This window comes from Nerophis ophidion, linkage group LG13 (genome assembly GCF_033978795.1).
Source record: "Nerophis ophidion isolate RoL-2023_Sa linkage group LG13, RoL_Noph_v1.0, whole genome shotgun sequence".
NCBI lineage: Eukaryota > Metazoa > Chordata > Actinopteri > Syngnathiformes > Syngnathidae > Nerophis > Nerophis ophidion.
The window spans coordinates 60320275-60330274 of NC_084623.1; the positions used below are offsets into that span (position 1 = coordinate 60320275).

The 10000-nt window shown below is 38.2% G+C and overlaps 1 protein-coding gene and 1 long non-coding RNA gene across 3 annotated transcripts in view; both read left to right on the top strand.

Annotated features, from left to right (window-relative positions):
- The window catches only part of LOC133564820 (uncharacterized), a 10276-nt gene extending 1127 nt beyond the window's left edge, over nucleotides 1–9149 (top strand). Inside the window, exons 1-8 of one of the 2 annotated variants that reach the window (XR_009809350.1) lie at nucleotides 1–107; nucleotides 647–781; nucleotides 3925–4000; nucleotides 4916–4993; nucleotides 5527–5604; nucleotides 6137–6214; nucleotides 8790–8861; nucleotides 8978–9149. The exon at nucleotides 1–107 is cut by the window's left edge and continues 1127 nt beyond it. This is a non-coding gene — a long non-coding RNA (uncharacterized LOC133564820). Of the gene's footprint in view, nucleotides 782–3924; nucleotides 4001–4915; nucleotides 4994–5526; nucleotides 5605–6136; nucleotides 6215–8789; nucleotides 8862–8977 lie in introns of both variants that reach the window. The other variant, XR_009809349.1, reaches the window with a different exon arrangement.
- Nucleotides 1–10000, top strand: part of bcas3 (BCAS3 microtubule associated cell migration factor) — a 262841-nt gene that overhangs the window by 170165 nt on the left and 82676 nt on the right. The window lies entirely within an intron of this gene.

Here is a 10000-nt window from a genome sequence, read left to right on the forward strand (position 1 = left end):
ACAGAGCGCTCAGTGAACATCACTTCCGGGACCTGCAGCACCAGAGGGGGACATCTATCTTGGCCACAAACCATCTTTGACAGTCTTCGACAGCATGGTTGAATCAGGTGAGCATAAAATGGAGTTTAACGTAATTAAATAGACCAATGTTTTTTAACATAGGAAAATAATTCATTATAAACAACAGTTAAATGTTTGTTTTTATTAATTGCAATCAGATTTGATTTTATGAGGTTAAATTAAGCATTTCAGTTCTGGGCCAAGGCCAAGGCATTTACATTTTTTTTTTTTAAAGTTGCATGGAAGATTATAAGTAGCAGTGATTGTCACACACACACTAGGTGTGGTGAAATTATTCTCTGCATTTGACCCATCACCCTTGATCACTATGCTAGTAAACCTTTTCTTAATTTTAAACAAGACAGACTAGAGTTCTTCAAATTGTTTATACTTTTTCTCAAATACAAATATTTCAAGCTGATAAGCACTGTGGAGTTGGCATGTTACTGATATTGTTACATTAGTTCTTTGTTTGAGAAGCTTCATGTCTGCATTGAGCCTAAATTTAACAGTTTTTGAAGGGTTTAGTTCTTTGTTTTATTTCTGTGTCACTGACTTTTTTCATTTTTATGTGTGGATTTGTTAGGCGCATCAACACATGATATAGACATCGTGCCCAAAAGAAGAGCGAGACGTAATCCTGAGGCTGAAGCCACCGAGTTTATGTGATCTGGATGTGACAAGTCTTGTTTTAAGGCCCAGTGGATCAATGATTGGAAAGGTATGTCTTGTTATGTATCATATCAATGGTAACTGTATCAACATCTCATTTGGATCATTTCCTTACTGTCTAATAGAGGTTGTATTATATGGCTTTAATTAGAAGTGTTTGGAATAACAGCGTTCCACGTCCCAAGAGCTAGCTTCTGTAGCCGAGGATCGGACCGCCAAGTGCCCTGCCTTCGGCTGCCGCCCAGCTCACAATGCACCCGACCTCTATGGCCCCTCGGAGTCTTGTTCACGAGTGGGGGAAGAGTGGATGGTGAGATCGACAGGCGGATCGGTGTGGCGTCTTCGGTAATGCGGACGTTGTATCGATCCGTTGTGGTGAAGAAGGAGCTGAGCCGGAAGGCAAAGCTCTCAATTTACCGGTCGATCTACGTTCCCATCCTCACCTATGGTCATGAGCTTTGGGTCATGACCGAAAGGATAAGATCACGGGTACAAGCGGCCCAAATGAGTTTGGGTCTCTCCCTTAGAGATAGGGTGAGAAGCTCTGCCATCCGGGAGGAACTCAAAGTAAAGCCGCTGCTCCTCCACATCGAGAGGAGCCAGATGAGGTGGTTCGGGCATCTGGTCAGGATGCCACCCGGACGCCTCCCTAGGGAGGTGTTTAGGGCACGTCCAACCGGTAGGAGGCCACGGGGAAGACCCAGGACACGTTGGGATGATTATGTCTCCCGGCTGGCCTGGGAACGCCTCGGGATCCCCCGGGAAGAGCTAGACGAAGTGGCTGGGGAGAGGGAAGTCTGGGCTTCCCTGCTTAAGCTGCTGCCACCGCGACCCCACCTCGGAAAAGCGGAACATGATGGATGGATGGATGGATGGTATAACAGCGGTATATGAAAACGATGTTACTAATGCTGTTACTTTTACCGGTAACGAGTAATTTAATAACTTTTATGTACGCTACAACGCTGTTACGATGCGTTTTATGTAATCTGGCATGCTACTTTTGATGTGATTGTATGTCAACAAGACAGCGTTAGAAGCACAAAAGGTTTAGTGCAGGTAATATCTTTTTACTAATGAAAGCAACCCCCGGAAGTAATTACGAACACGATATCAAATAGAAAGAGGCCTCATCCACACGCAAACAAAAACATTCAACAGAACTATCTTAACTGCCACTGCTAAGCTAAAAAATACAGCTGAACTATTCTGCTATGTCTGGGCGCTGAAGTCCCACGTCACTTGGCAAAAGGCACAGCTTTTTAAAGGCACACACACACTCTGCTCTCATGAAATGTTTTTCAACTGCATATGCTAGATATTTAAAACTTTTCTTTTTCAAGTAACACATTAATTACAAACCCCGTTTCCATATGAGCTGGGAAATTGTGTTAGATGTAAATCCAAACGGAATATTTTTTTTTACAAATAATAATTAACTTAGAATTTCATGGCTGCAATACGTGCCAAAGTAGTTGGGAAAGGGCATGTTCACCACTGTGTTACATCACCTTTTCTTTCAACAACACTCAATAACCGTTTGGGAACTGAGGAAACTAATTGTTGAAGCTTGGAAGGTGGAATTCTTTCCCATTCTTGTTTTATGTAGAGCTTCAGTCGTTCAACAGTCCGGGGTCTCCTCTGTCGTATTTTACGCTTCATAATGCACCACACATTTTTGATAGGACTGCAGGCCGGCCAGGAAAGTACCTGCACTCTTTTTTTATGAAGCTGAACACGTGCTGAATGTGGCTTGGCATTGTCTTGCTGAAATAAGTAGGGGCGTACATGAAAAAGTCGGCACTTAAATGGCAGCAAATGTTGTTCCAAACAGATGGGTAACTTACAGATGTGTAAGTTACCCATGCCTTGGGCACTAATGCACCCCCATACCATCACAGATGCTGGCTTTTGAACTTTGCGTCGATAACAGTCTGGATGGTTCGCTTCCCCTTTGGTCCGGATGAAACGGTGTCCAATATTTCCAAAAATAATTTGAAATGTGGGCTCGTTAGACCACAGAACGCCTTTCCACTTTGCAACAGCCCATCTTAGATGATCTCGGGCCCAGAGAAGCCGGCGGCGTTTCTGGATGTTGATAATTGGCTTTCGCTTTGCATAATAGAGCTTTAACTTGCACTTACAGATATAGCAACAAACTGTATTTAGTGACAGTGGTTTTATGAAGTGTTCCTGAACTCATGTGGTGATATCCTTTAGAGATTGATGTCGGTTTTTGATACAGTGCCGTCTGAGGGATGGAAGGTCACGGTTATTCAATGTTAGTTTCCAGACATGCCGCTTACGTGGAGTTATTTCTCCGGATTCTCTGAACCTTTTGATGATATCATGGAGCGTAGATGTTGAAATCCCTAAATTTCTTGCAATTGCACTTTGAGAAACGTTTTTCTTAAACTGTTTGACTATTTGCTCACGCAGCTGTGGACAAAGGGGTGTACCTCGCCCCATCCTCTCCTGTGAAAGACTGAGCATTTTTTGGGAAGCTGTTTTTATACCCAATCATGGCACCCACCTGTTCCAAATTAGCCTTCACACCTGTGGGATGTCCCAAATAAGTGTTTGATGAGCGTTTCTTAACTTTATCAGTATTTATTGCCACCTTTCCCAACTTGTTTGTTGCGTGTTGCTGGCATCAAATTCTAAAGATAATGATTATTTGCACCAAAAAAATGTTTATCAGTTTGAACATCAAATATGTTGTCTTTGTAGCATATTCAACTGAATATGGCTTGAAAAGGATTTGCAAATCATTGTATTCTGTTTATATTTACATCTAACACAATTTCCCAACTCATATGGAAACGGGGTTTGTACTTAATTTAATAATTATTTACATTTATGAAAGAGTAATTCTGTTTGTAATTGAATTTTTAGTCAAGTAACGACTATAATTATTCCTTTTTTAAAATAGATTCTCCAAACATTGTTAATTGATAAACTGTTTTATCAGGATATGGTGTATTTGCTCTTGCATCAATTTAAAAAAGTTCTTTTGTGGTCAAGTACCGAGGGAAGTTCATCTCAAGACATGAGCGGGACAAGAGACAGAAACCCTCTATAAATATCTTTACTATTTATCTGGCATTATATGCTCATAATGTTAACAACAAAAAGTGCTGATAATGTTATAATTAATAAGTTCTAACATTATTTTTATGTGTTTTGTTGCAGACACCAACTGTTGATGTTCTATCTCAACATTCTCCAGATTCATGTGAGCGATAAACCGACTTCATCCCTCCAACAGGTTATTTCTTGACTATTTTACTATCCATCCATCCATCCATTTTCTACTACCTGTCCCTTTTTTGGGTTGGCGGGTGTGCTTGAGCCTATCTGAGCTGCATTCGGGCGGAAGGCGGAGTGCACCCTGGACAAGTCGCCACCTCATTACACGGCCAACACAAATAGACAACATTTACACTCACATTCACACACTAGGGCCAATTTAGTGTTGCCAATCAACCTATCCCCAGGTGCATGTCTTTGGAGGTAAGATGAAGCCGGAGTACCCGGAGGGAACCCACGCAGTCACGGGGAGAACATGCAAACTCCACACAGAAAGATCACGAGCCCAGGATTTAACTCAGGACTACTCAGGACCTTCGATTTGTGACGCACATGCACTAACCCCTGACCCACCGTGCTGCCCTATATCTGCTAAAAACTTGACACAACCTATACTTCAAAAGACATTTAATCCTTTTAACCTCTCAGAGATCAGTTTATATGACAACATTTTTTAAGCGTAAATCCATGTTAGTCTGTGGAATTTACAACTCATGTTTAGCAAAACAGGAGATGTTACAGGTCAGCAACATGAATTCTATATGTGATCACTTGTCATGTACTCATATTGTTTGAACTAAAAAAGACTTCAGTGTGTTTCATATAAGGTCCTCATATTTTTCTGAACCACATTAGTGTGTGTTACAATGTTTAATTCAAAGCTTTAAAATGAGTGTTTCAATCCAGGTCCTCATATTTTCTGAACCACATTTTAGTGAATGTTACATTCTTAAATAATAGTCTAAGAGCTAAAACGCTATAATAATCTTTACTGTTTATGTAGAATTATATGATCAGAATATTACCAACCAAAAGTGGTTGTTAATGTTATAATTAATTAGTTCTGACATTATATTTTTGTGTTTTGTTGCAGACACCAACTGTTGGGGTTCTATCTCAACATTCTCCAGATTCAGATGTGAGCGATAAACCGACTTCATCCCTCCAACAGGTTATTACAAGTCTATTTTTACTATATCTGCTCTAAATGTGACCCAACCTATATTTTGAAAGACATTTATTAATTTTAATCTCTCACAGATCAGTTTATATGACAACATTTTCGTAAGGGTACATCCATGTTAGTCAGTAAGGAGTTTGGAACTCATGTTTAGCAAAACAGGAGATGTTACAAGTCAACAACATACATTCTACATGTGACCCCTCGTCATGTCCTTATATTGTTTGAACCAAGAAAGACTTAGGTGTGTTTCATATAAGGTCCTCCTATTTTCTAAACCAGATTAGTGTGTGTTACAATGTTAATGTCCAAGCTTTAAAATGTGTGTTTCAATTCAGGTCCTCATATTTTCTGAACCAGATTTTAGTGTGTTTTATATTCTTAATTAATTGTCTAAGAGCTGAAACTCTGTAATAATCTTTACTATTTATCTGGCATTGTATGCTCAGAGTTTTATCAACAAAAAGTGCTGATAATGTTATAATTAATTAGTTCTGACATTATATTTTTGTGTTTTGTTGCAGAAACCAACTGTTGAGGTTCCATCTCAACATTCTCCAGATTCAGATGTGAGCCATTAACTGACTTCATCCCTCCAACAGGTTATTACATGTCTATTTTTACTATATCTGCTCTAAATTTGACCCAACCTATATTTTGAAAGACATTTATTTATTTTAATCTCTCACAGATCAGTTTATATGACAACTTTTTCGCAAGGGTACATCCATGTTAGTCAGTAGAAAGTTTAGAACTCATGTTTAGCAAAACAGGAGATGTTACAAGTCAACAACATAAATTCTACATGTGAGCACTCGTCATGTCCTTATATTGTTTGAAGCAAGAAAGACTTAGGTGTGTTTCATATAAGGTCCTCATATTTTCTGAACCTGAAAATGTGTGTTACAATGTTAATGTCAAAGCTTTAAAATGAGTGTCTCAATTCATGTCCTCATATTTTCTGAACCAGATTTTTGTGTGTGTTACATTCTTAATGAATTGTCTAAGAGCTGAAACTCTGTAATAATCTTTACCCTTTATCTGGCATTGTATGCTCAGATTTTTATCAACAAAAAGTGGTGAGAATGTTATAATTAATTAGTTATGACATTATATTTTTGTTTTTTGTTGCAGAAACCAACTGTTGAGGTTCTATCTCAACATTCTCTAGATTCAGATGACAGCCATAAACCGACTTCATCCCTCCAACAGGTTATTACATGTCTATTTTTACTATATCTGCTCTAAATTTGACCCAACCTATATTTTGAAAGACATTTATTAATTTTAATCTCTCACAGATCAGTTTATATGACAACATTTTCGTAAGGGTACATCCATGTTAGTCAGTAGGGAGTTTGGAACTCATGTTTAGCAAAACAGGAGATGTTACAAGTCAACAACATAAATTCTACATGTGAGCACTCGTCATGTCCTCATATTGTTTGAACCAAGAAAGACCTAGGTGTGTTTCATATAAGGTCCTCATATTTTCTGAACCAGATTAGTGTGTGTTAAAATGTTAATGTCAAAGCTTTAAAATGAGTGTTTCAATTCAGAAAATGCAGTGCCTCTTGTTTACAGACGGTTTCTGCAGCGCTGTTTTCATTGATCAAAGTATTTTTTCGGTGGTCGTGTTTTTGGTACATAACTTGTAAATAGTCCGCAAATAATAGGCTATGTATATATAAATACATTCAAACCCCGTTTCCATATGAGTTGGGAAATTGTGTTAGATGTACATATAAACAGGATACAATGATTTGCAAAGAATTTTCAACCCCAATTCTGTTGAATATGCTACAAAGACAACATATTTGATGTTAAAACTGCTAAACATTTTTTTTGCAAAGAATTTAGGGATTTTACCATCTACGGTCCGTAAAATTATCAAAAGGTTCAGAGAATCTGGAGAAATCACTGCACGTAAGCGATGTACTGCATTAAAAACCGACATCAGTGTGTAAAAGATATCACCACATGGGCTCAGAAATACTTCAGAAAACCACTGTCAGTTACTACAGTTGGTCGCTACATCTGTAAATGCAAGTTAAAACTCTACTATGCAAAGCAAATGCCATTTATCAACAAGACAGAGGAACGCCGCGGGCTTCGCTGGGCCCGAGCTCATCTAAGATGGACTGATGCAAAGTGGAAAAGTGTTCTGTGGTCTGACGAGTCCACATTTCAAATTATATATGGAAATTGTGGACGTGGTGTTCTCCGGAACAAAGAGGAAAATAACCATCCGGCGCAAAGTTCAAAAGCCAGCATGTGTGATGGTATGGGGGTGTATTAGTGCCCAAAGCATGGGTAACTTACACATCTGAGAAGGCACCATTAATGCTGAATGGTCCATACAGGTTTTGGAGCAACATATGTTGTCATCCAAGCAACATTATCATGGACGCCCCTGCTTATTTCAGCAAAACAATGCCAAGCCACGTGTTACAACAGCGTGTCTTCGTAGTAAAAGAGTGCGAGTACTTTCCTGGCCCGCCTGCAGTCCAGACATGTCTCCCATCGAAAATGTGTAGCGCATTATGAAGCGTAAAACACGACAACTTAAGCTGTACATCAAGCAAGAATGGTAAAGAATTCTACTTTCAAAGCTTCAACAATTAGTTTCCTCAGTTCCCAAACGTTTATTGAGTGTTGTTAAAAGAAAATGTGATGTAACACAGTGGTGAACATGCCCTTTCTCAACTACTTTGGCACGTGTTGCAGCCATGAAATTCAAAGTTAATTATTATTTGCAAAAAAAAAAAAGTTTGAGTTTGAACATCAAATATGTTGTCTTTGTAGCATATTCAACTGAATATGGCTTGAAAAGGATTTGCAAATCATTGTATTCTGTTTATATTTACATCTAACACAATTTCCCAACTTTTATGGAAACGGGGTTTGTATATATATTAGGGCTGGGCAATGATTAAAATTTTTAATCGAAGTTAATCGCACTATTTCTCTTATTAATCGCGATTAAATGCATTGTATACGCAAAGCCCAATAATGAATTCAAAAGTAGTGTGTAGTGCACCTTTATTGGAATATTCTCCCACATGAACAAAAGCGCCTAAACATTTGTCGTGCAAACACAATTTAAATCAGTCCTTGTTAAACAGTAGCAGTTAAATAGCATATTTTATGAAAATCAACTCCAAAAATGTAAATACAAACATTTAAGCTTATTGCCACTGCCAGGGTATTTAAGTTATCCTGTTTGTTATGGAAAATAAATATAATCTACATACAAATCTCTGAGCCACAATCATAACATCTGAACAGGCAATTTCTGAGGTAACAGCAGAAACATTTTTTTTTATCAGGGATCTTATGTTTAAAAAACTTATATTATAGGTAGTGGGCTGTTTTAGGGAATTGTTGATCAAATTATCCTTACTAGCAATATTAATAATGTTGTGTTTATTCTGCGTAGTGCACTTAAAATAATTATGACCATATCTGTTTGCTTGGTGCTTTGATAAACTGAACGCATATACATGGTACTATATTGTGATGTTATGAGCCAGGGGAAAAAAGAACTACCCTACCCAGCATGCAACAGGAGTGACGAGCATGCGCGGTAGCCCGGGATAGGTTGTGTCGCCATGACGGCATCTTGTATGTTGTGATATGCACGCTCTGAAAGCAAACGTTAAGAACTCAGCCAACACTCCTCGTCTGCATTATTCATAAATAGACGGACAACACATATACTCCGCTGCTTCACAAAGCACAATATGTTAAATGTTTACTTTTACAGTTTTCTAATTCTTCCTTTCAGATTGAAAGCAGGACAAATCGCTGGAAGTGGGTATGTCTCAAGCTTCTTCCACTTGGTCCACTCCAAAGCGGGGTAAATAAATAATCCACATCATTTACTAGAATATTATATTACGTTTTGCACCTTTTCACTGTATTATAGTCCTTATTCCTTCAGTAAGAAATTGTATTTTGTCTCCTTTATGACAGCTGCAAAGGGGAAGAAGTGGAAGCAGTTGAATGACACATGTTGCATTTTGTAACTGGCAACAAAGTACCAGGTAAAAAAGATTGTGAAGCCTGCCTCCATAAAGAACTAGTAGCTCTACAGGACAGAGATTGGCTTGCCATCAAGTACTACATCCATAACAGAATTATATTAAAAAAAGGGAAAAAAATGTTTTCCCACATCTTCTGTGGTAGTTTGATTATGTTACCAGCAATTAAAAAAGCAAAATAAACAGCAGGCGTTTTGTATTTATTCCAGATAATTCTTAGCGACAAAATCCACAAAAACAATTCAGTTACACTTAATCGACAATTACATTTTTACCCATGTTTCTTTTAAACTCTTCTTGGTTTTAGATTACAGTAGCATGGGATTGGGATTTTTTTTTTAAATGACAACACATCAACTAAACCAACTCAGGTGGTTTTGTTAAGTCTCTGATGTCATTAGCCTCATATGTCACATGAACCTGAAATCTTAAACACTCTGTGACGTCATGGTCATCATATGTCACATAAACTTGAAATCTTAAACACTCTGTGATGTCATGGTCATCATATGTCACATGAACCTGAAATCTTAAACACTCTGTGATGTCATGGTCATCATATGTCACATGAACCTGAAATCTTAAACACTCTGTGATGTCATGGTCATCATATGTCACCTAAACTTGAAATCTTAAACACACTGTGACGTCATGGTCATCATATGTCACCTAAACTTGAAATCTTAAACACACTGTGACGTCATGGTCATCATATGTCACATAAACTTGAAATCTTAAACACTCTGGTCTTCATTTGTCACCTAAACCTGACAAGTCCTCATATGTACCATAAAAATCAGGTTCAGAAAAAAACAAAAGAGTTGCAAAAATCTCAATAGACCACTGTGTTTCTAAAATTCTGGTTCACTAACCGTCTGAGTCCCAGGCCTGTAGGACCATTGGAAAGGCATGTCCCCATATGTCACGTTTTTGTCATAAGTCCTCATATGTCACC